The 25,747-nt window shown below is 39.1% G+C and overlaps 1 protein-coding gene across 10 annotated transcripts in view; it reads right to left on the bottom strand.

Annotated features, from left to right (window-relative positions):
• nectin1b (nectin cell adhesion molecule 1b) overlaps positions 1 to 25,747 on the bottom strand; it is a 162,779-nt gene that overhangs the window by 58,952 nt on the left and 78,080 nt on the right. The gene's annotated exons all lie outside the window — the stretch shown is intronic.

Genomic DNA, 25,747 nt, shown 5'->3' with positions numbered 1-25,747 from the left:
TGAAACTGGGCAAGAGTGCCTGCAATCGTTTAGTAAGGAAAGAAATATCAGAGGGAAAACATAAATAAACAAAACACCAGTGCCAGGGCTACAGTTCATTTTTACTTTATGTTAATTTGTGCCAGGCCATGGGTTTTCATCCACACCACAGTTACTAAAAAATATTGCGTTCAGACAGTGAACGAAGTGGATGTGAGTTTTATGATATTCTAGAGAACACAAATAATCATAAAAAATGGCTGGCTCATTGAGAGATAAATCTCGGATATTTCAAAAACTCCTACAGTAGGACGAAATTGCACATAGTTCTGTCGTATAGGAACAAAGTTAAGCATCTGCTATCGTTCCACCTTGTTTCTTTTATTCACATACAACCAACATAGGCTATGTTTGTCCCTCATTTTCTTAGCTTCCATCACTTTAACAAAATACTCTGATTATCAGGTTTTGGATCTCTTGATGTTCATATAGAGGATGAAAACAGCTAGAGCACCTTGCTGTTAAACAGAGAGAAAGCTCGACAAAGTTAGTCCTCACTAAAGCTTTTGTGTTTACGTTTTGAAAGGCTCATTTTAAATGTAATGTTTACATAAAGAAAGAGAATCATAGGAGAGGATTCTAAACGCACCATAAATTCAGTGATTGTATTTGTGTATATAATGGACTTAATGAAGCAGACAAAAATGATTTCAACCATCAATCTCTTAAATCTCTTATGGGGAGAGGAAACAGTGAGGAGTGAAGAGTGTAAGCAACAAGGCAATACCATAAACTCCTGCAGAATAATAACAATGACCTTAAAATAATCAAAATGTAGTTGTTTTAGTTAGCGGATTTCATGATTATTGACAGTTTGACTCTTTAAATATGTGTTGGTTTCCTTATTTATTGTCCTTGAACATTTAATGTCAGATAGCTTCGTGCTTTCTCTCAATGTTCACATGCGGCACAAACCAAAACAACTGCAACTAATTTATTAATTAGAACATGCTTTGAGTGAAGTAAACATTGTCATGCTGTCATGTGCATGCTGCCTTACAAATTAAGAAAATAATTTGAAGAGAATTTGATAAAAGAGAGAATTGAGTGATCATTGAATCATTAAAATGCTGATGCAGAAAAAAAAACATAAAACTGAAATTCAACAAATAGCAAAAAGAAAAAAAATAAGAAAGTAGTAACTGAAATAGGATAGAAGTGAGACCCAGGGAGATTTCCTCAGTTTTCCTCCTCAGCTACTCCTTGATTCCACCCTCCAGGTTCCTGCGGGTAGTTTTAGTTAGCTTTTCTTTTACTGGTGACTCTGGAGATAGAAATTATTACCATGTGTTGATGTCAGTAGGCAGAGATGAAGTAAAATTAAGAAAAATATAATAATTAAAACTCCAACTGCACCCCAGCCCCTCTATTTTTTAGAAGATTAATTTAAGATCTTGAGAGCATATGGGACCATCTCATCTTAAAAAGCAGTTTTGTATAGTTTATATACATACAGGTTATATTAAGCAATATTTTATTAAGTAGAGGGTAAGAGTAAAATATTGTCTGCTTGGAAGGTAAGAAACTTGCGTTTTGTTTTGTTTTTTTCATTTATATATTCATCCTACATTTGTCCACCTTGGTTTCTTGTCCAATAATAGCTTCACTCTTATTCAGGGGTTAAATTGGGATTTGTAATGTGTGGTCTCAGTGATGACCAAATATACTAAGAACTTCATTAAAGATGAATGAATATACATCATACAGTATTAAAGAATACAATGATGTTGCAGCTAAGAAACAACTAGTGATTGCATTATTTGAGTTTGAGCAAAACCCGTCAGCTAGCTTAGCTTAAAGGGTCTTTTAGAAAAGCATTTATTAACAACTGACACATATCATTTAGGCAGAATATCAGACCAAAATACATTAACTTATTAAACAAAATGAGGATTGTCTTTCCAACCCACTTCTCTCCCTACTCTATCATCCATCTATTCATGTGATTTGTGTCAATTGACAGACAGATGAAAGGGTTAATCTGCAAGGTGGCATTTGGGGAAACTCACTGACAGTATGAAGGGAAATATAAAAAATTAATGTAGCCCGGGTATATTTTATGGGGCTTTTATTTCCAGTTGGATATATCTGAATAGTTCTGTTGTTCATTTTACTGTGTTGGTAGTAGTGGTAAGGAAGTGTGTTTAGTTGCTTTTACTTTGAAAGGAAGGGAGCGGAAGGAGAGATGGAGGAGCGGAGTGCAGCCACGAGAGAGCAGAGGAGAGGCCCGGACTGGTTTGCACTGTTGCCTCAAAATATCCCTAGTTGGCGGCATGCTAACTTGGCTAATCGGAGTTAGCCCTAAAGGCGGACTTCGCTGGTACGGTAAAGAACTGTGTAACTGTTATTATTGTTATATTTTATCATTGCAAGAGACTTCTTACTTTATTGATTTATTGGGTGTTTACCAGTTCATTCAGTAAACCTGCTTGGTTTAAACAGAAGATCTTGTGACTGGTACTGCTTCGTATCTATAGTTCAGAGTAAGGTAAAAGTTTATCTGTGTGTTATACATGTGTAAATCAGGGGAACTTGCACTGAGGGCAACTAAGTAAGTTTAAGATAATTAGAACTCAGGGCGTACCCGGCTATAGTGGAGTACACAGTCCGGGGCGCTACATAAAACGGAGGCACCACAGGGATATTTTGTTGTTTCAGTCTGAAGTTCCCAAGCACGTGTATTTTGAGATAAAAGCAGCAACTTTTATATTTTTTGGTCATGGATGTTCAAGCTATGCACTCTGAGTTGGTCGAGGAGCTTCAGGAATGGAGTCGTGGAGAGACCTTAGATGAGGCTCACACATTGATGGAACACACGCTAGAGAGTGTTAAAGCTTTGGGCCGAGTCCGGGTGAGAGGCCGGAGATACAACAAAGCGCTTGATAGGCTAACTGTCCTGTGTGAAACCAAAGAGGGAATAGATGCCAGAAGAATCCCACCTGAAGTGTATCCTACGGGGGCTGGTGAACCTTGGTCCATCATAGTGACAGCTGAGGCTTCGCCTCGTGAGGATTTGTCCCAGAGTAAATCGAAACGTGGGGCAGAAGCACAGGAGAATGGTAACTCTGCGGAGTCAATAATCCGTGCTGTAGGGGATTTGTTGGCAAAGATGGAGAGACCCTCCAGTGAAGGCAGTAGTTATCGTAGACTCAGAATGTTCTCAGGCACAGTACCAACCAGGCAGAGAAAAACTATCCGACTATCTGAGGCGATTAGAGCAGTCGCTGAGTAGGGTAGTGAATCATGGCGGTATTGAAGCCCACTGTGTCGATAGGGCCAGAGTAGAACAGCTCCTCGGGGGGTGCCGTGTACTCCGACATGATGTTAGTGCAGCTCAAGCTGAGAGACAGGAAAGAAACCCCACCCAGTTTTGTAGAGCTCTTATGTGAGATCAGAGGTGAGAAGGAGTATGAAGCCTCCCGGGCTAAATTGCATCTGGTAGCACACAAACTCCAAGCACAATCAGAACAGGAAAATAGACAGATTGAAATTCAGAATCTGAAAACTGAGATTAGAGAACTGAAGTCTATGGTTTCATCAGTGGTAAACCAGTCATGCCCCGCACCAAGAGAAGTTGCAGAGCCTGTTCAAACAAGCAAGACTGATGGTGTAGACAGTTCAGCAGAGTGAACGGTGAACCGTGCAATGCTTTGTTAGACAGTGGGTCAAGAGTAACCATCCTTTTTGAGAACTGGTATAAGGAGCACTTATCAGGTGTCCCAATTTACCCAGTTTCAGGTCTGGCCATCTGGGGATTGAGTAATTCTAGTTACCCTTATCTCGGCTATGTCGTTGTGGATGTGGAATTTCCTGAGCAAGTTAAAGGAGGTCACGAGACCATTTCGGTCTTAGCTTTGATCTGTCCCGACTCCAGAGGTCTGGACCAGACCTCCATGATCATAGGCACCAATGCCTCCCTTTTCCAGAGATTGGCCACCTTGTGCCAGGACACCGTAGGCGTGAGTAGCGTGCAGACTGTAAGCCAAACAGCTGGAGTTTTAACCCCACCAGCCCCCGTGGAGATCCCTGTAGAGGATGAGGGTGGAGTAGGCTGGGTGAAGTGGGTTGGGCCCAGCTCCCTGTCACTCCCGGCCGGTTAAAGCTGCCATGCTATATGCCAGGTGGAGCTAGAAGAACCACTCAGCAAAGGCATATTAATGGTGGAAGCATCCCCAACCATTCCGTTGCCAGCTAGCGTGCTGCTGCAGCCCATGGTGTTGCCTAGCTCTGCTTTGGAGGTAGACCATTTTGTTGTGGCAGTGCAGAATCAGTCCTCCCGGGATATCGTTCTCCCAGAAGGAACCGTTATGGGTCAGTTGTGTACGGTTGATACTGTAACTGCAACAGTTGTCCAAAAAAGGGGAAAGATCAGAGAGAGCTAGATCACCTTCTCATAAATTTTGGTGACTCATCTTTGCCAAATTAATGGAAAGAGCGGCTCCAACAGAAGTTGTCCAAGAGTGCTAATGTGTTTTCCCTCAGTGAATGGGATGTCAGTCTGGCAAAGGGGGTAGAGCATCACGTTCGGATGTCAGACTCCAGACCTTTCCGCGAACGGTCACGGCGTCTTGCACCAGCTGACATTGACGATGTGCGTAGACACATACAAGACCTATTACAAGCCGGCATTATCAAGGAATCTCGCATTGTCATTGCCAGAAAGAAAAATGGCAGTATCAGGATGCACATTGACTATCAAACACTAAATCGACGTACCATTTCTGATCAGTACACCACTCCCCGCATCGATGATGCACTTGATTGTTTGTCAGGGAGTAAGTGGTTCTCTGTCCTGGACCTTCGCAGTGGCTATTACCAGATACCCATGGCGGAGGAGGACAAAGAAAAGACCGCATTCATTTGTCCGTTGGGTTTCTATCAGTTCGAGAGAATGCCCCAAGGTATCACAGGGGCACCCGCCACTTTCCAGAGATTGATGGAGAAGGCGGTGGGGGACATGAACCTCCTGCAGGTACTAGTGTACCTCGATGACCTGTCTTTGGCAGGTCACTGGAGGAACATGAGGAGCAACTTTTGAAGGTGCTAGACAGACTGGAAGAAGTGGGATTAAAACTCTCATTGGATAAGTGCCAATTCTGTCAGCCGAAGGTGAAGTACGCGGGACAGTACGTGGGACAACTGGAAGTTTTATTTCCAGTTGGATATATCTGAATAGTTCTGTTGTTAATTTTACTGTGTTGGTAGTAGTGGTAAGGAAGTGTGTTTAGGTGCATTTACTTTGAAAGGAGGGGAGCAGAAGGAGAGACGGAGGAGCGGAGTGCAGCCACGAGAGAGCAGAGGAGAGAGAAAAGTGTGCGCGAGATGCGGTTAGCGTCTGCAGAGACTTTCCCCAATGGACAGTGAGGATAAATCATCCCATGCCGATGGCTGAGTAACAGAGCGTGACTGTGAGGTGGTGCGGCCCGGACTGGTTTGCACTGTTGCCTCGAAATATCCCTAGTTGGCGGCGTGCTAACTTGGCTAATCGGAGTTAGCCCTAAGGGCGGATTTCGCTGGGCATCACCTGACCTGCACGGCGTGGGAAGCTACTGACTGCCAAGGCGGGCCGATCAGGTTTTCTGCTTAAAAGGAGTAAGCGTGCAGCTCGGCGACCGAAGGGATGGACCTCTCGGCGTGCAGTGAGTGTATTGTGGACAAAAGACTAAGGTTTCCAGGTAGGAGCACCATTTTGTTTTCTTTTAGGACCGTTGGTTCCCACGCACGATCATCTGTGTTGAGTTGGATACTCGAAGGCTTTAAAATATAAATTCTGGTCTAAAAGACGCTGAAGTCACTGCACATCCACTTATCCTTATGAGGTTCGGGGGGGTGCTGGAGCCTATCCCAGCTGTCTTAGAGTGAGAGGACAGGTCGCCAGTCTGTCGCAGGGCTAACACATAGAGACAAACAACGATTTACACCTATGGGCAATTTAGAGTTACCAATTAAGTTAACTGTCCAATGTCTTTGGACAGTGGGAGGAAGCCGGAGTACCGGGAGAGAACACACGCAAACACGGGGAGAACATGCAAACTCCACACAGGCCTGATGGTGGAATAAAACTCATGACCTTCTTGCTGTGAGGCAACATAGCTAACCACTGTGTCACCATGCAGACTAGTCATTGCACAATATTACAAAAAGAAAAAATCCTCTACATGTTCTTTGTTTTTTCTTTCTTTTTTGCATTCATCATTTCATTCACTGCCAACACCAAGAATATTAATTCCACTCCTTCCTGTATAATTATAATCTTAGAGAAGCTTTAATACATGTGGGTTTGTTATCCAGAAAAAACACTGGTTTTCTAGCACCACCCATTGTGGTTTAGCCCAGCCAATAAGACTCTTTGTGCCTTGTCAGAAATGTTTGTATAGTTAAAGCCCCACTCTTTTGTTAGGGTTAGGGTTGTTCTGTGTACAGCATATATTGCTTTATAAATATTGCTTCAGATTTATTCCTACAGTATCTCTTGCCTGAGAGACCTCTTGTCTTTGATGATTGCCTCTCTCCCTTCCTCTCCCCTCTCCCTGTGCTCCTACATCTGCTTTCATTTTTCTCTGTGTGTATGACAAACAGCGCAGAAATTCCAAACTGTGGTTGTCCTAAGCCTGCAACCCCTCCTCCTGCTTTCTCTTGGCAGGATGGCTCGTGTCTCACATTTAATCATGAATGTTTTGCCAGGCAGCTGGGCCTGAGGGAGATTCGGTGGGGGAACAGTAGAAACCTGATCTGCTGAAGCAGGCAGCGTACAGTTAAACCTCTCCGTAAAGACTCAAAAGCCAGGCCGTAACAGCACCATCATGATAGTTGTACCGTGTTTCTTTGTGCTTTTTATACAGTATTGTCTGATTCGTTTTTGGATCAGATGAAGGTCGTAGAAAAAACAAAAGTTTCGAAAAGCATTGGGAGCACTTTCCATGGCAAATTAATTGAGCAGATGGAAAAATAAAATGTCCTTCTCTCTGCATGCTGTCCCCAAGTTTTGCATTCATGTTTCCATAACGAATTTTGACTCTTGTCTACTGAATGAAAACAAAAACATTGCCAAGGCATATGTGATCTATTAAGCTGACCAAATTGAAAGCTCCACCAGTGGCCAGCCCCACATCACAGTGTCCAACATTCTTATTCACATCCATTCTGTATAATTGCATCCTCAAAGAGAATGCTTTAAGGGAAAAGATAATTGAGTGGCACATGAACCTAATCTTTTCTGCAGAGTCTCTCGAGGGTATCAGGAGTGATGAACTCTTTATCTCATAAGTCTCAAAGGGAAACCTTTCCCTTAATCGCACTCTGGACTCAAGGCAAAGGACATTTTAATGGTCGCCACCAATCTTCCTCTTTTTAGCTGATCAAGTATTTCTCTCTGACTATAGAAGAGTGTTTTCATAGTGCCTAATGTCAACCACAGATGGCAGACATATTTAAAGGTTCAATTTTACCCTTTACTGACATGTGGCCAATGGCAAGAGCAAGTGGAAAATCTAAATTTAGCCCAAGGAGAAGTGTAGTGTAGTTGACATAAGACAACAAGTAGTTTTCTGTGACTGGGAGAACAGAAATCTTGCAGACAAGCAAAGACCCAATAAATGCCCAAACACATTTCTCACCAGCCACTAGCAAAAACATTTCAGCTGTCCGCCTTGTTACTGGTTGCAGTATAGGTCCTAAACGTCACCCTCTCTGCGTTAGCTGATAGAAGGAAATCCAGATTCAAAATGCACCTGAGGAGAAATTGAGGTAAAAAGTATGGGTTCTGTAATAAAGACTGTAGCACAGTCATGTTTGTTCAAGTGTTCATTGTCTTGATAATATTGCTGAATGTATTCACAGACAGAATAAAGTACTTGCTGCTGAGCATCCTTGGGCATCTCTACAGGATCTGTAGAAATGTGAAAGAACTATACACAAGCAGGGGTAAGACTAGGGAGATGGTTTTAATAGGGTTTGTGTTTTGGCAGCTAATCAATACTGTTGATGAACTGTGTTTAGCTTGTAACAAGTTAGCTTTTTAGGTAGCTAGCTTAAAAACTAGCAATCAGTTGTAATTATTTAGCTATAAAACGATACATACATTCAACACCACAGTGTTCGAGCAACAAAGTGCTCAAATTTGAATCGAACCTTTATACTACCTCCACCCCTCCTCTCAACTGCAAACTCCCAAAGTGCAAGATATCAGTGACTATTTTAGCAATATTTTTGCCTCTGATTATGTACAGGAGAGAGGTTAAATGATGCATCATATATCCAGTGTACACAGTGAAAAAGCAATGTCGATTAACAAAATATTGAGCTTTAATGGGGTTACAAATATAGGACAGTGAGAAACAGGTTCCAAAAGGAAACAAGTGCACTCTATAAATCTTGCAAAAATTCCAAACAACAATTTGCAAAGTTAAACTTGCAAAAAATTGATGTCTAACTGTCCAATCAAATAAATGTCTTTTTCATTTTTGCAGTCAACACTCTACACTTACAACCACCATTATTTTATCATTATTATTGTTATTACACTCAGCTCCTCAAGTCATCCAGGGCACAACAATTCAAATCAAGCCTTGTCCAGTGGAATTAATAGCCACAGTTGGGCTCCACTGTTTGCCTATCATGACTCATAAGACACATCTTACAGACATAGAAGCATAGTAAGCATGTCATTATCTACTCCGACACCACACAGCTGACAAAACTGTTCCACAGGAGACTTCAGAACAAACACTGTGTGGGAGACACATTGGCCTGGGCTGGCAGGGGGTGGAAACACATTATTTTTTAAATTTTCACCCAGGGACAATAGCGAGCCACACTGAAACACACGAGAAAGCCTGAGCAGCAATGAAATTTGAATGTCATCCTAACAAGCACCATTATGCAGACCCACAATAATTAATGGGAAAACCACAAGGCAAATATCTCAAAAAGCATTTTTTTTTAATAAAAAAGAAAACCTGAAAAGGAGCGTGCGGCTGATAAGATATCTGCAAGAAAAAAATGCACAGTGAAGAATCAATGACTTGATATGAGAACGATGATTAATTTGAAGATCATAAAAGCTGACAATGACATATTCTGTGCCGTGCTGCTGGGTGCTGGTGATCGGCATCCCAGAATTTCAAAAATACTGAAAAAGACACTGAAGACATTGTGCATCATTAAATTACTAGACCTGCAAAAAAAGTGTTGCTTTTGGTCAGATGAGAGCAGAGTAGTTTGCACTGCTTCTACTGCCGTTGCCATATTAGTTTCTTTGAATAGTTGCAGATTTTGGTGACATACAATTACACGAGTGTCTGAACTGGCATCACCAACTTGTTTGAGTTTGAATGCGAATGCTCAGGAATGATGATGACAATTTTTGGCATGTGATATTTAGGTTTTGTGAGGTTCACTAACCAAGTAATCTGTTCTTTTTTTATGTGTGACCCCACAAGAAATGTGCATTGTTCCAAAAGTTCTCAACTGGAGAAATGACGCATGCATTCAGAATTTCAGCCGCATCTTTGTTTTGTCTCTGGTTCCCCTCTATCCACCTCTCTCTAAACAGAGCCTACACTTTGTTTATGCTTTGTCTGGGTAGTTTCAGCCTGATGGACACAGGCATTGACTGACAATGCCAGCAAATTAAGACTCACAAACTCCTTTCCCAGTTACTCTGCAGTCTTTGAAACAAGAAGTAAATGTGTTTACAATAGCTCACCAGAACCAGTCCCATCAATCAGCTGGAACATCAGGCAAAATGTTCAGTTCAGCTCCTGTTTTCTTTCCCCTTGTGTTTTTTTCTTTTGCTCTTGCCAGCTGATATTTTACAAATCTATCAACATTTGGTTGCTGCATGGAAAAGATTGCTCTTTTCTCTGTCATAAAGAAATCCAAAAATGCAATTCTTAGACTGAATAAAGAACTTCACTCAACAATATAATTGTGTTGTTATTTGATAGGATATATTTTCTGGCTCAAAATAACTGGCTAGTGAGTTTTTCATTGTGGTGCTTTGTAACCAAGCTGGCTTTATTTTCAGTCACTGGTTGCTCCTTTTGTTTTGTTGGAATCACTGTACCAGTATGATCTGAGGAGAATAATCATGAGAGTCACTGTCCAATGGGGTCACCTCATCCTGATATATAAACTGGCAGCAAAATCATTATGAAGCACAGCCCCATTGTCTTTCGCCGTGCTTCTCTCACGTCAGATTATAATGTACCCTGCAAACTTTCAATACCTTTGTAGCATCTGCTTTTTGGAGCAAGTCATGAATTCAATAGAGAAAGGTCTCCCTCTAACACAATAGATCACCTGATTGATGGCCATTCCTGAAAGAACTGCCAGAACAAAACAAGACCCTCTACTCCAATTCCCTTAGAGGCGATGAGTTTTGTCGGGTGTCAAAATGAACAAAAAAGCGAGGAGAAGCTGATTCATTCTGACCTGAAAATAGATGAGAGACGAAAACTGCTAAAAAACATAAAGCAGCACAGCCTCGCAAAAAATAAGAGACATCACCTGATGGATGAACGGGCGCTTAATTATGAGGTACATAAAATCATATCAGGCACCTCTACAATGATGTTTCTCGAAAACATTCAGAGAGCTGTCATTGTTCAAATAGGCACACCTGCTCTGATACAGGGCTTCATCATTCAGATAAATGAAAGCATAAGATTACAGATGTTGCATACAAAACTAGTCAGTCTAAAACAATATCCCCGTTGCCTCTGTGCAGCCTCTGTTCCTTCATTGTATTCAGGCTAATGATTAAACTGTATTTAGTTTTCATTTTTGCCGTTTCATAGCCAGATTAATTTTGGCTGTGATTAGTCTCAAAAGATTGCTTTGTGTATTTATTAACATCTATCCATTCATTGTTCACTGAAAAAGTTTGAGAAAAAAATCTGTACTTTTCGTTAGTGCATATTAATATTCACATGCTCTCTCCCTTTCACACATTATATGTTAGATAGATGTATAGACATGAGATATTCTCCCATTCTCAAACACATGTAAGGTGTCATCTATTTGCATTTAAATTGAATTTAAACTCTTAGTGACGGTGTTTTAATATCTAATACATCTGCCACAAAAATCACACTTCTGTTTATTGTCAGTGATGACATTAGGAACCAGAAAAAAAGACTCATAAACCTGTGTCATTTTGCTGGTATGATGCAAAGGTCAGATTTAATGTTTTTTTGTTTTTTAAGTGGAAATGTGTGTAATGGTTTACCATAATAACAGGAATTTTGCCTTTGAATTCACATCTGCAGGTGTGAATTTGCTGTCTTTCATACTTTCATTTGATTTTACCCAATTTCTTTAACATCTATTGTAGAGTAATCCTCTGTAAGCTCTGCAGGCATTTTAAGCCCACCCTACAGCTGTGTTCATATTGCAGCCATTGTTTATCTTGTCAGTATTATTTTTTTATATATAAAAAAACAATCAAACAATCAAATCATTTATATTTCAATTAAAGGATGCCACACAGACTTGAGTAAATACAGCTCACATTTGCTGTCTAAAGCAAATGTGACTGTACTGTATACCACATATAAAAACAGTCCAGTCTTTACTGGATACTAGTCCAGTAAAGACTGGACTAGTATCTCATTGATACTACAATCACAAACATGCTGGAGACATGCATGAGAAGAAATTACTGAAGAATTGTGAAAAAGTGGCAGTCAGAGCTCAGCAGCAGAGTGATAATGTATAGTTAGTCCATAAGTTTCTGGACAGTGAAAGTATTATTGTAGATTTTCATTGGAGCCACAGCGTATCATATTTTAAATCCAACAGTGAAGATTTGATTGAACAACAGACAATGATCTTTAATTCAAGAGCTGTAAAAAAAAAAAGAAAAAAAAAGTCTGGAATGAACTGAATCCACGGGCAAGCTCATCAGCACCAAAAGGCCTGGAAGACCACAGGCCTGAAGTGGATGATTGCAGAATTCTTTTTCTGGTAGAAAAAAGCCTTTGCAATGTTTTGCCAAGCCAAGAACACTCTCAAGGAGAGAGGATATCATTGTTGAAGAATGCAAAACATTTACAACAAGCTGTACATTCAAGAATATTAGGCCAGGTTAGACTTTGGATATACTGATAATAGTTTGGATAGGTGAAAACAAGATGAACTGGTACCAAAATGATGGAAAGAGATAGAAGGTCTCATATCATCATCAAGCTTGGTGGAAGCTGTCTTTTGGCATGTGCATGCATGGCTGTCAGTAGAACCAGGTCTCTAGCGTTTATTGATGATGTGACTGCTGATAGAAGTAACATAAGGATGAATTCTGAAGCGTACGATGCTCTACTTTCTGCTCAGATGCTGCAAAACTGACTGGATAGGATAGCGCTTTACAGAGCAAATGGATATGACCAAAAACATACTGCAAAGGCAACTGAAAGATTTCTAAAGGTAAATAAATTGGATATTTTTAATGGCCAAGCTAGTCATGATCTCAAAGCAAAAGAAGACACTTTTTAGTTACTGACGACAAAACTGAAGGTAGAAAGATCCACAAACAAGCAGTAACTGAAGGTGAAGCTCTCAAGAGGTAACGTAGCACTTGGTAACATGGAACCACAGATTTTAACTTTGCAGTCATTGAATGGAAAGGATTTTCATCCAAGTATGAAAAAGTTGAAATTATGCTAATTTGTCCATTTAGTTTTGAGCCTCTAAAAATTGGGGACTGTGCATAGAAGTGACTGTAAACAGCTAATACAATGTTTTAATTAAATCCTTTGAATTAACGATGAAACTCTGAACTTCAAATCAAATTTTGACTGTTTGACTTTAAATCTGCCGTGGTGGGGTACAAAGGCAAAAAAATTAAAAAATTGCGTCATTGTCCAAACACAATATGGACCAAACTTCAATCTACTGCACTGAATGGAAACTGCAATTTCCTCTTGTCTGCCAGCAACAGTGCTGTAGTTGAAATTTGTCCTTCAATATAAAGAAAGAACTAATACGGCCTCTGCTGCACCACAGCAACATGTATGGCAGCAGCATTTACTCAATTCAGCTATTCCACGAGCAACAATAATAAGAGTAATAATAATTACCTTGTGTATTGTGATACAGTATCACTCCCAAGTGCTGAAACTCCATTTAACAACAATACACTAACCTGAAGTCCATTTCCAACATCCCACAGCAGCATGTTTACTACTGAACTGGCAGATACAGTTTTTATGTATCATTATCTGTGAATAGTGTGTACGCCATTGTATACTGTATCATATTTGTTGGTTTTGTGCCTGTGGGGATGAATAAAGTTTATTGAACTCATCTCATTGCAGGGAGCTGCCATCTAGGGTTTCTATCACTGCTTTCACGTTCATCCAATACTGTATGTACGCTATATTAGTGAGGTCACTGGTTGAGTAGATCTCCTTTCCTCAGCAATCTAATACGTAACAGGTTTGAAGATATTGTTCACATGGTAAGAAAATACACTTATTTGATTTTTTTTTTCAGTTGGATGAAAATAGGGTTGTTTTTACAATTCTTTCTAAATAAAAGAGTAAAAAACACTATTTCATTTAGAAAAAATTCAAAACTGCGCTTCTTTTCAAGTTTAAATCTACAGAGGTTTGATAAGTGGTAAATATACCCTGCAGGTAGAAATGTGAGTGTTGTTTCTTTGACTCCATAACAATTCAGAGTCTATGAGGTCAGATGAAGAAAAAATAAAACTCTGATGTACATGTGTGCACACAGAAGCTTGGACTCTCAATGCCTTCTTTCAGGCTAAAACTACAACAGCACAAGAGAGTATGTATGAACACTTTTACAGTTTTTTTTTTAGATAGCTGTGTTTTGTGTCATGTGCGGACAGTTTCACTAATTTCTTGTCTTTAACTGAGCCATGCTAACTACCTCCTTGCTGTAGGTTCCTGTTTACCATCATTGTTGGGGAGTAACCGAATACATGTACTGGTTCTGTTACAGTTACCGCTTAAATACGTGATAATTAGAATACAGTTACTTTGTTGAAATAAAATTACACGACGTTCTTTTCCTGTTTCATATGTTTGGCTATCCCTTCTCTAATTTTGGTAATTCTATGCATTGCCTGAAATGCAAACAAGACACGAGATAAGAGGCTCTAATGTAAGCGTCCTGTTAATGTTGGTGGCGTCAGTTACACAATGGACCCGGAGCCAGCACAACAGAGCCAGCAGTGCACGGCAGGAATGGCAGAGATGGGTGAAATCTGACTGTGCAATGCAAACTCTGTTTGGCAGCAAGCAAGCTGCTCTCAGCATCAAAAGACTCCACCTCCAACCTAAAGAAACATCTGGAAGTAAGTTATTTTTTAAAAACTAATGTTATCTTGTTTTAGTTGTGGTAGCTACCTGGGTTATGTGCCCCTTTTGTATCCTAAGTGTAGTGTTGCTGTGTGATTTATTACTATTAATGAAGGCTGCATTGCAACCTGCTAGCTGCAAATAATAATGTGTAGTTCTGAAAGCAGACAGAAAGAAACATTGTACTGATACTGAAGTTTTCTATACGAGATCGATGCAAAAAGTTTAACCATCTAGTTGGTATTGGTATGGCAAATAGACTTAAGTAATAGTAATAAATCACACAGCAATAGTACATTCATGTGGTTGTAAAAAGCACGATAATATATCAAGTAATCCAAAGTATTCAAAATATGTTTCTCACAGTGAGTAACTCAACGGAATACGTTACAAAATACATTTTGGGGCATGTATTCTGTAATCTGTAGTGGAATACATTTTAAAAGTAACCTTCCCAACACTGTTCACCATATAGACAAGACAGTGGTAACAACTATCTCCTGTATCCTGTTTAGATTAACCTTAGTTGCTAGAGGATATTTGAACTAGAGGTTTTTGATTGTTTTTCCTATAAAATAATTCTGCTTAGATTTCTAAGAACAGATAAACGACTATTAGCACACAGTCTCGGGGTGGCTACCCCTGAGCTGACATATGAAAAGAAAAGAAAATCAAAGCCACAAAGGCTGTTTCAATATACTTCTCACACACTGCAGCCAGCTGATAGATGTGTTCTGTTGGGGCTGTACTTCAGATTATTTTTTTCCACTGTCAACGGCACATGTAGTGCTCCACTTTGTGACCGCAGGGCCGCTCACAAGAAAACATCTTTCAGCTCTGTCACTGAAATGTAAGAAAATACACAGCCATATGCTGTGTACGCTCAGACCCCTTTTTAAATAGGTGAAAGACAAAACCACTTTTTATTTACAGTAAGGGTGCACTCAACACTTTCTTGCTTTCCAAAAAAATGTTTTTTATTCTAGAAAAGGGTTTTAAAAAAGTCCAGACAAATAAATTAGATGTGACATGGTTGGCATTAAAGTGAAGAAAACTGATCCCCCTTGAATGTTTTAGACTTTGTGCTGGTGCTGTTTAATTTGAGGTTTAAAGTGGAGCTTTGTTTTCTTGTGCATTTTCCTGTCAAAGAGACACATAATACCAAGGTACTCGTGACAATCAGCCATGCATCCACTTGTTGTTGCTGAATACCTTATCTTCAAACAGGAAGCTTTTATCGCACAAGCCTATTCATTAGAAGAAGGAAGACCTGTTAAACCAACACTACTGTATCACATTTCCCTTTAACAAGATGCCTCATGGCAGGAAGTCCTTCTGTCAATACCTGCACATGCAGAGTGAGTCATCCATTGCTTTTTTTCCTGCTTTCAGAGACAGATTTAAGGGCCTCAGGATGGATGTGTCAGAGACAGCATGAAGCCTTCTCAAGCATTAGTGTACCAAGAAATTACTGTATGTAATAATCCAAGCAGCTGAATTTTATTTGTATCAAATCACAGATGAAAGCAATAAAAGTGGGGGGAAGAAAGAAATATATTTCTTAGTAAGTGATAGATAAACGAATCAAAGTGTTAAATTGGCTGACTTTATGGGAACAAGTTCAGATCGTAAGCATTTCGATTGTCTAAAAATGTTCACTTTGGCAAAGTGCAAGAGCAATAAAAGTGATTTGATGACTGAGTACACAGAGGGCGGCTAATGCAAAGCAAACACCGCAATATGCACATTCCAAGTAATGAATAAAGATCAACAAGTAGTCAAATTAATCAGAAATGTCTTTGAAGGCCACAGCTTCTCCCAGCTTCGAAGCAAAACAAAATGACAAAGCTCTTTAGAAAAAAGGCCCGAGTGATTATCAGCTTGCATGCCTTCATCAAATTCAGGGAGAGACAGATATAAATAAACATGTCATCAGTCATTGTGTGAATAAATTATGGTAATACATTTCTAACTTTGATTAGCAAATTAAAGCTCAAAAAATAAGTTAAAATCTCAGGGCTCATCAATCAGAAATCGTAAGGAAAACATAAATTTATAAGTGCAGCATATGCCTGGTGATTATTAATGTTGCTGAAAATAATTTGTTCCCTTAATCAAACTGCGTTCTTATAGCCTACAGTAGCAAAACTCAGTGCAACACGAATGATGAGGCTTGTGGGAGACTGTACACAAGGTTAAAAAAAACGTACATATTTCAAACAGTTAGTTGTACTTCTGACATCTTCTCCACCTTTCTGATGAAACATAATGTTACATTTTAGGTGGGATGATGATCGGTATGACGATTTAAGCAGAAATCAAGCTTTTAGCTCGCCTTTTTGTATTTAGATCCAGCCCTTCTCAGGAAATAAAATACCATTGACAAACTGACAAAAGAAAGAAGTTTCAGCTTTAGTAATGTGGACTCAGTGACTGACCTCAGGTTTGGGTATTGAAACGTGCTGCTGAAGAAAGCCAATTCTCCCGAGGCAACTAACTGGTTGTGACTCGTCATGGCAACCGGCCACTAAACATCAGAGCAATTTGTCGTGACTGGCTCTGCTTTAGGATCAGTTCGTTTGTTTGCATTTTTGCATGGATCAGCTTCTTGCAGATGAAGTTGCAAATAGCACTGTAATCTAATCAATGGCTGGCTCCACATGGGTATTTGTGGCAGATTAGGGGACTTATTTTTGTTAGCAGTAATTTAGAGGCTTCAAAGATCACAGTTTAGGGGTCAGGGCCCACAAATCCACAGCTACAGATTCATGAAGACGCATGTAGAACTCTGGACTCCATTAAATATTCTCTGATGACCTCTGGTGCCTAAAGATAATTGAGTGGTTAAGTCAGTCTGTGCTGCAGCTACCTGCTTATGTCCCTGCTGACATGCAATCAGGTCCCACAGCTTCTTTTTCTCCACTGCCTTCACATCTTACTGTGCCTGTCTCTTTTTAGCAGTAAAAAGGAGAAAAAAAAAATCTATTCTAAAAACTGCTGCTCTTTTAACAACTAATCACATCTACATTTTAATTGGCACACTCCACATTTTGTGGAACTTTAAGGTGCAGCAGGAACATTGTCACCCAGAGGTAAGAATTTGAGTTTTGCAAACATCAAAAGTGAGATATTGTGTGAAGTGCACACAGAATTGCGCGCTGCCGTACAATAAAGAACACCAAAAGTAAAAGTAAGAAAACTGAAGCGAGACATCAAGCACTGATGGCTTCAGTTTTTTCCATTTTCTGCTGTTAATTATGTTCTTTAGTTATGATTAATTTTCTTCCTTGTTGTTGGAGAATGTTTCTCCCCAAACACCGAGTTCAATTTGGACATCGGTCAATTTTGTACCAACTTCATGCCGGGGGCACAGTTCCGTGATTTGTGCTGACGAAGCTGGCGCATTTAGACACAAAAGTCCTAACTTGTGCAGTTTTGTGGTTTAAATCTGTATACTAACCTCAAGATTTGTTTTTTCACAACAGGAGAACAGTCTCAGAGCTCAAACACTGGACAGTGCAGCCTTGGCTTGATAGCTCTGCTGATGAGGATTGTTTCTGACAAAGGGTCATTGGCTCTGCATGACGACAGACATGGCTGTATGTGCTGATGGCCTGCCTCCTCTGGCACAGTTAGTCTAAATGTAGACTGGCACTGACACTAATGTACACTGATAAAGCTGTGAGAGTCAATAGTCAGGGAAGAGAGGGTGGGGGTGAGAGACACTGGGTTCTTAATTTACCCCATTTGTCCCATTTGTCAGATGCTGAAACTCTGTGGTAACCGGGTTGATGAATCATTCCGAATGTTGACTATAGAGCTCTCCCTACAGTCAGTGGGTTCAGTGATTTTTAACAGGTGAAGGTTCATTTCATGGCATGCCTAATGTCTGGGAGACAGAGAAATTTTAATTTCAACTGACATAATGATGCTGAGAGAAATTTGACTCATCCTGTGATTCGTTTTCTTTCCCAGCAAGAGCAGCAGATTCATGCTCGATGATCACCAAGGACACTGGCTAAGAGCTGGATTTAACAGGAGGATAATTTTCATAGATACATGTCAAAGCCGAATGTGGCAAGACCTGTCAGCTCTGCTGCTGAAGAGAAAGTGCTGGTATTGGAAAAATAATACGGTGCCCTAGTTTTCAGCAGCATGGGGATATGTATGATTTCTTGATGTTAGCTATAAAAATTAGAGTTTTTAACTAATAATAATAATGACAAATGTACCCTTTATTACCCAAGTATCACACAGCACGCCTGATGATATTTTGTAATTTTGGCTGTAAAATTACAAAATAATTTTCATCTTTATGAAACCATTTGAATTTTCTCTTTAGCCCAAAATGGTTACGGTAAGTGGAAATGTATGATGATAAAATTATACCATCATTTTTTGATACCCGTTTAAATTTTACATGGTAGAATCTAACAGAGCTAATTTTTCTTGTGAATGCTTTGTGCTACTGTGATACGCCAGGATCCTCATAAAGCTCATCGTCTCTTCTTTCCAAAACCATTAGAATTTTGTCTCTTTAGCATTAGTCATTTAAATAGTGCTAGTAAAATGAGCCTGCCACTGGGCTAGTGGGAAAAAAAGAGGAGGGGGGTAAGGTATATCAAGCTACATTGATTTTTAATATTAATAATTGCAAATAGTGCATTTAATCAGAAATCCATCTGTGTAATGAAATAATCTGCTTGGTAAATGATGTAGAATTTTATCCAAAAACATAATTAAGAAAAAATGAAAAAGTAAAAAAAACAAAAATGTTTTTGGTGTTTGTTTGTTTTCATACAAAATTAAGACCAAAAATCATCCTTTGTTGGCATCACTGATGAAGGAACGTTCTGGACTTCTACTTCAGTATGACTGGGGATGATTGTGCCTATATTCAATTTAGCTCTCTGTTTCTGCTGCCACGCCCCATCTTTTAAGGAGGATGCTAGTTGTTTATTCAGCTTCTCCAGGGATTTATATTTAAACTTTTCTTAGTAAATTTAAGCTCTTGACAAGACTTGCACGCAAAAAATAAAAAATAAAAATACTAATCAGTCCAACTTCAAAAGCACAGGAAATAGGACATATTTTCGCACTAAATCAAGAATTAGTGGTCATGCGCACAAACTTTAATTTGTTATTGTGTCTAAAGTCACTCAGGCTGAGTGCAGAAAAAAGCACTGGTCAACAAAGGGATGAAGGGTATGCACACAAACTTCCTCTCTGGCTCTCCTAAACCCACACACAGACACTCACACACGCCACTTCTATGACACTGGGTAAATGGTCACAGGGACAAAGTATTCCCAGCAGGACTTTGTAGATGAGGGTTGTCAGCACTTTTCTCACCAGAGGGTTTAGGCCTTTCGTTCTGCTCTGGGATGGCTGAGTTTAATTGGAGAACGCTAATGCGCAGCTGGATAGCAGAGCTGCTCACGCCATGACTGGCTCTGAAAATGGGAGGGTGTCAAAGCAGGGCTGGTGTGTGTGTCTGTGTGTGTCTCCAGTAGCTAGTGCAGACATCCCTCAAGGTGCCAACAAATGTATTCATAGGATCCAAGCAGTTTGTTATGAGCCATCTCATTTACAAAATAATAGGCAATAATAATTTCAGCAGACTGATCCTGGGTTAATCCAAATAATTGCCAATTCATTATCATTTCACATTTTCTGGAAATAGAATTTACTTGTTCTGTCCATCAGTGGGGTGTAAACTGCATGCTTAATTGATCAGATTATACGTGAAACATGTTCTACCAAACAAAAACAAAACTTTGCAAACAATATCAGAAAACATTCAGCACAATGGAAACGACATTTGACAGTGCAGTAACAATTCCACTGTATGATTGCAAAACTCTTGACCTCTGAGAGAGACCGCAAACAAATAAAAGAAATAAATAATGGCGTGTTATTCATTGAAATACAACATAAATGCTTCATCTGGGAACACATCATTTTTGGTTGTTATTCCTTTCTATTTATAGATGATCAATCATGTCTTGCATGCTTTACTTTTGTGATTTGTGACTTATTTCACTGTTTTGATGTGGTCGAATCAGAAAGCTCCACGGGAGAAGCCCAACGCATCGACCAGCTCTTTAGCACAAAACTGATGAAATATGAATGTGTGCTGTTCATTTCTCATGGATATTTTTCTATTATTTTGAATAACACACTCAAACATTTGCTAAATGCTTTTTGATGAAAACTCAAACTTTATTGTGGAACCATTTCTAGTGGAATCTAGTATTTTCATAGTTTCACTTTTGTAGAAATCGTCTGTGAAAACAGTGAATGTTTGGTTACACTAAATACAAGATGAGGTGGCTTTGTTGAAATGTAGAGCTGCCTGTGGTTTTGAAGTCAGTAATTTGTGTCAGGTTACAGAGGGCAATATGTGCTGGCGGTTATGATTCCCACTGGATTATAATCCGAGGAGCTTTGTTTTAGCAGCCTTTGATTCATTTTTCAGGACTGAAAGGTATAAAGCTGCTTGCACTCTTATTTTAAGTTTCCAGGGATGGTGCATCCCAGTGGAGAACCTGGAGCTAAAACACCAATGGGACCTGAGCTAAGTCCCAGCAGCGGTGCCTCTGGCTGAGGAGGAGGTGGGGGAAGAATGATGTCATTGTTCCTGAACGAGTCCAGCGGCTGGTCAGTCCAGCTTGTGAGCTGCAATGGATTTATGTTCTCCAGTGGAAATGCTTCGCTCTGAGTTGACAGGATACAGTTCAAAACTTCATTTGCATTAAAGGAGGCACGAGGTAGTGTACACATTTCACAAGAAACTAGAGGTTCGCAAGGACAGTGATGCACACCATGAAACAGAAAAAAAGCCAAAAGATAACATAACAACAAACAATGGAAGGATCAACGAAGACGAATCACTTCACTGCTTATTTTGAGCAGCAGCCTCACTCCATGTTTATATATTCATAAACATTTTTTTCTTTTTGTAAACACAAACAGAGGCATTGAGAAATACCTAAATGGATGGCAAACACCATATCAGCTCCAAACATGACAGGAAAACTGAGCCAGGTGTCAGTGTTAGTGTTTTAGAAACAATAGTCATTTACAATAGTGCTTGTTTTAGTGGGATCATACAGTCAGCTGCAGCAGTGCAGCACAAAACAGCTCATTGTTAAGAGCGGATCTGGGGAATGGAAAGAACGGCGTGAGATTTGAATGTGCCTTTCTCATAGTTCATTTTCCCAGTTTGGTCATGGCAGGTTTATGTCTCCAAATTTTGTGCCTTCGCATTGGATAGAGCTCCAAGGGAAACATATGTCAACTTTGGTCGCACCACTTGTTGCCTGAGAGATGAAATCTGAGGAGACATAAACAGGGAACTGAGAGTCAAAATGCAGAAATGAAGTACGGGATGACGCAAGTCATCTTAGGACACATTTGCTCATATGACCAATGAAAATACCACAAGGGATAGATACCAGCGGTATCTGCTGATGTTTCTCATGGAGCTGTAGTTGTTTTTGGCATGAAAATCAATCTGACATTTTGTTATAAATAACTGGTTAAAAGCTGAAAATAGTGTATCATATGATGACAGTAATGGGCCTGCCAAAAATGCTGCCAAAAATACACTCAAAAAAAAGAGTTACTGGAGACATCCAAATTTCACTGACATTAGAAATATGTTTATTTAATAATAGCTGTATTTACCTGCATTATATTTATTATGTTGTAACTGATGCATACTATCCTGTGTAGGCTACAAAAAATGAGAGATCTAATTGTGAAAAATAAACAAACAAACAAAATCCTTCACATCCTTCCTCTAAAATAAAAATATAGCAAAGTCTATTTAGACCACGCCAGTGTCTTATAGCTTTATAATGATATCACAACTAAGTGATTTTTTTCCTTGACTGGACTGAAATGCCAAAAAACAGAACATGACATATTATGTGATCATGGCCACACCAGGCTGCTCTGGCAGCTAACTTAACTAATGTAAAATATCAACGTAAACAAAGGATATAATGTGATGATGGTTACATTACATTCTAGTAGCATTGAGTTATTTTCATAATAACTATATTTAATCATTATTAAATTCTGCTCGACTCACCACTATCTTGCTCGTTCCTTCTTTTTTCTCTCACAGAAGGACAACTCTTCTTCATTTTCATTGATTGTCAGTCAGTCATTTGGTTTGTTTAAACAGAATCATAAACACCACTTGCAGTGGGAGTGAGAGGAGTAAGGTGGATCCCCCTTGGGGAGGTCTCTCTGACTTTCACGTCAAACTTTGCGCATTGCCACTGCTGCAGTTTAACGTTTGTTATTCCTCACCTGGGGCCCACACGGTTACCTGCCTTGCCTGCTGGCATGAGGCGCCTCTGGGTCTTATATTATATTATGGGATAAATTGATGTACCATGTAAATTGCCTGGCAGGTTTCTATTAAAATTATGTAACAGCACATGTCAGATGTACAAGATCCCAGAACTCTGCAGTTAAAAAACAAAAAACCCTCCTAATTTTATTTTGGCTGTCTCTCGTTTAATATCGTGTTCTTCTGCATGTCTGGGTGGCTGCTGTTTTTAGATCGTTCAGATGTCCCATCGGTCCACTTGTACTTATGCATCTGTGATGCACACTGGATTTACACTTTATCAAAATTCTGACTCTTCACCTTGATTTCATTTTGGGGAAGTGGAGGATCTCACAGGGAGGCAAATCTGGTGAGTGGGGCAGGTGCTGATTGTGTTGACGCGGCAAGAAAAGTCCAGCTTTTCATCATGTGCCCGCATCAGAGTTTAGTCTGTTTCTGCTGAATATTCTCCTCTAGAGACCTCAGAAAGCTACAGTGTTGGCAGTCGCACCCACTGGTACAAGTTTACAGTGTACAACCTCATAAATGTAACAAAAAGGAAAAAAAGAGCAAGCTGCTCTATGGGCTTGGAAACTGTGGACTCTTCTACTGAAAACTGCTGGGTTTTAGCCAAAGACACAGCTCTCATCACCACCAATGATCCTCAGCATGGAAGTTGAGCCAGTTTGAGACATTAATGCTAAAATGCAAAAATATCAGAAAAGGGAAAATCTGCTGAGTATTTTATGTTATTTTATTTACCTGACAACTTTTTGATTGTACCTTGTAACTGCGTATCATACCAAATATTTCTAGTTAATTTGTTCATTGTGTGTGTATCTTTAGAACATTGCTTTTGGATGTCCTCCTTTCTCTCTGTTGGACAAAATCATCACATAAGAACTACTGGATCAGTGCCATGAAGACTGGCACGGTTATTAGTGTCCTCTCAGATAAAATATGCTTAAAATTTTGTATTTAGTGCCGTCATAAGAAAAACTAAATCTATATCCAGTGCTTCAGTTTATATGTGATTATTACATTCCGATCATGCTGTAAAATCTAATTAGTTCTTAGAACTTAAAAAAATGATGCAAACTCATAACCTCAAAACAACCAAGTAAAGCTTACTTCAGATAACTAAGTTAGGGCAACTTATTTATTGCAAGTATACAGTACTTGATCTTTCTGGGTGAGCAATGCTAATTGTTTACCCACTGATAAACATTTCAAGTTCTACTAAATTAAAAAACAATTTGTAGTACACTTACTGTTTTTAATTTTGCTAACACACAAATTATATGCAACTGAATCACATTATGTTTTATCATCCTTGAACTTTAGGGATTTCTAGTACAACACTGATGGAGTTAAAATCAGCCCAACTTTTATTTATCAAAGTTTAAAAAAAAAAGTATATCAGCCAACATAGCAGACACTGTTCTGCTGAACATCAAACAAGTATATTGCCACCATTGTGTTATTCAATTACATTTTTAAAATTAGCAAATTTAAATTGCACATTTATTTGTTAGCAACTTTAAACAAAGATTTAATTATTTTGAAACTAAGTTTAGTCTTCCCATAACTTCCTATTGCAAATTACATTCCTGATATAATCATGATAGAATGTTGAAACGATTGTTCAGAAAGTGTTCAGAATTCAATTGCAAGTAATATCACTACTACTTGAGAGGCACCTTTGCTGGCAGGTTATGTCATTCTGCACATGTTAACAAGGACTCAGAGCTGATATGAAGTGCATTCTCAGAGTGCCACTAGCAAAGCTGTAAGATCTGAAATATCAGCATATTATCTTATCATGTTCCAAAAATGAAGTATTTTATCTTTTAACACATCTACAGAACATTAACTTCTGAGGCCGTTTGTGTAAATGTAAAAACAAAACTGAGATGGCATTGTTGATTAAAGGTTGAAAGCTGTATATTGGTAGACGGTATCATTTTTGGGAATGTGTTTAAATACTTGCAGCATATTTATTATGAGAGCACATGTGCCCCTCAGAGTTATACATTTCATTATGGATCACTGCAATATAAGTTCAGAGTGTATGTGGGATAGCACAAGTGCAAATAACAATACATTTTATTTAAAATAAGAACGCAGTATTAGAAAGAGTGATGCATAAACTGTGGAACTAAGACAGTCTGTGACACAGGTATGATCATCTGATTTTATTTTAATAACAATTACAAATATTTCACAATGTGACTTGCACAGCCGAGTGCAATCATTATAAATCTAAATGAGACAAAATCAGATATTATTTTCCCTGTTTCAGTATGCAAATATGTGCACAAAGTAGCCTTAAAGGAACAAACTAGTGCTACTAAAAGCCACCTCACTGATTGACTACACTCTCCTCCTGAAGCCATCCCAAAGGATTGCTTATTAATATACACTATGATCATTAACTATTTAATTACTGTAGTTTAATGACTCGTGTCGTAGGCTGTCTGTGTGCTTTCCTGAACTCATTAAGACTGATATTTTTATTTATTTATTTATTTTTCTGGCTTGTTGGCAGCTCAACAACTCACAGATGGTTGGGTTAAAACCAGAATTTAGCGAACAGTTGTGGCCTACAAAATGTAACAGACGTCTAAAGAAAAATCTAAATTGAATTGGTATGTGATTCACCACAAAAATGTATGAAAACTGTTGAAGTACTGAAGATTTCTTCAAATTTGAATATAAAGCATTTCGGAACTTGATTTAATGACAAAATGAAATACATAAATAATGACAGGCACGGTCAGATTGTTTTTCAATTTTCTCATTCATAATATGTTAGAGTAATCTGTATTCTCTTATTGTACTCCATGTTAAGTGGAGTGACATCACACACTGTAAAAGACACTTTAACAAACTCGCTTTTGAATTTATGACCCAGGAGGAACATACTTTAGAACAGGAATCTAGCCATATTTCATCCAAAAAGTACTTTGATAGAGGATATGCTGTAGAATTCCATTCCTGGCTCTATTAGGAGGAGAAAAAACTAGATGGCCATGCATGT

Source organism: Mchenga conophoros, linkage group LG14 (genome assembly GCF_057382185.1).
Source record: "Mchenga conophoros isolate Kocher_MC1m ecotype Shallow Benthic linkage group LG14, M_conophoros_male_GT1.1, whole genome shotgun sequence".
Taxonomy (NCBI): domain Eukaryota; kingdom Metazoa; phylum Chordata; class Actinopteri; order Cichliformes; family Cichlidae; genus Mchenga; species Mchenga conophoros.
The sequence above is the reverse complement of the archived record's forward strand: the minus strand, read 5'-3'. Positions and strand labels throughout refer to the sequence as shown.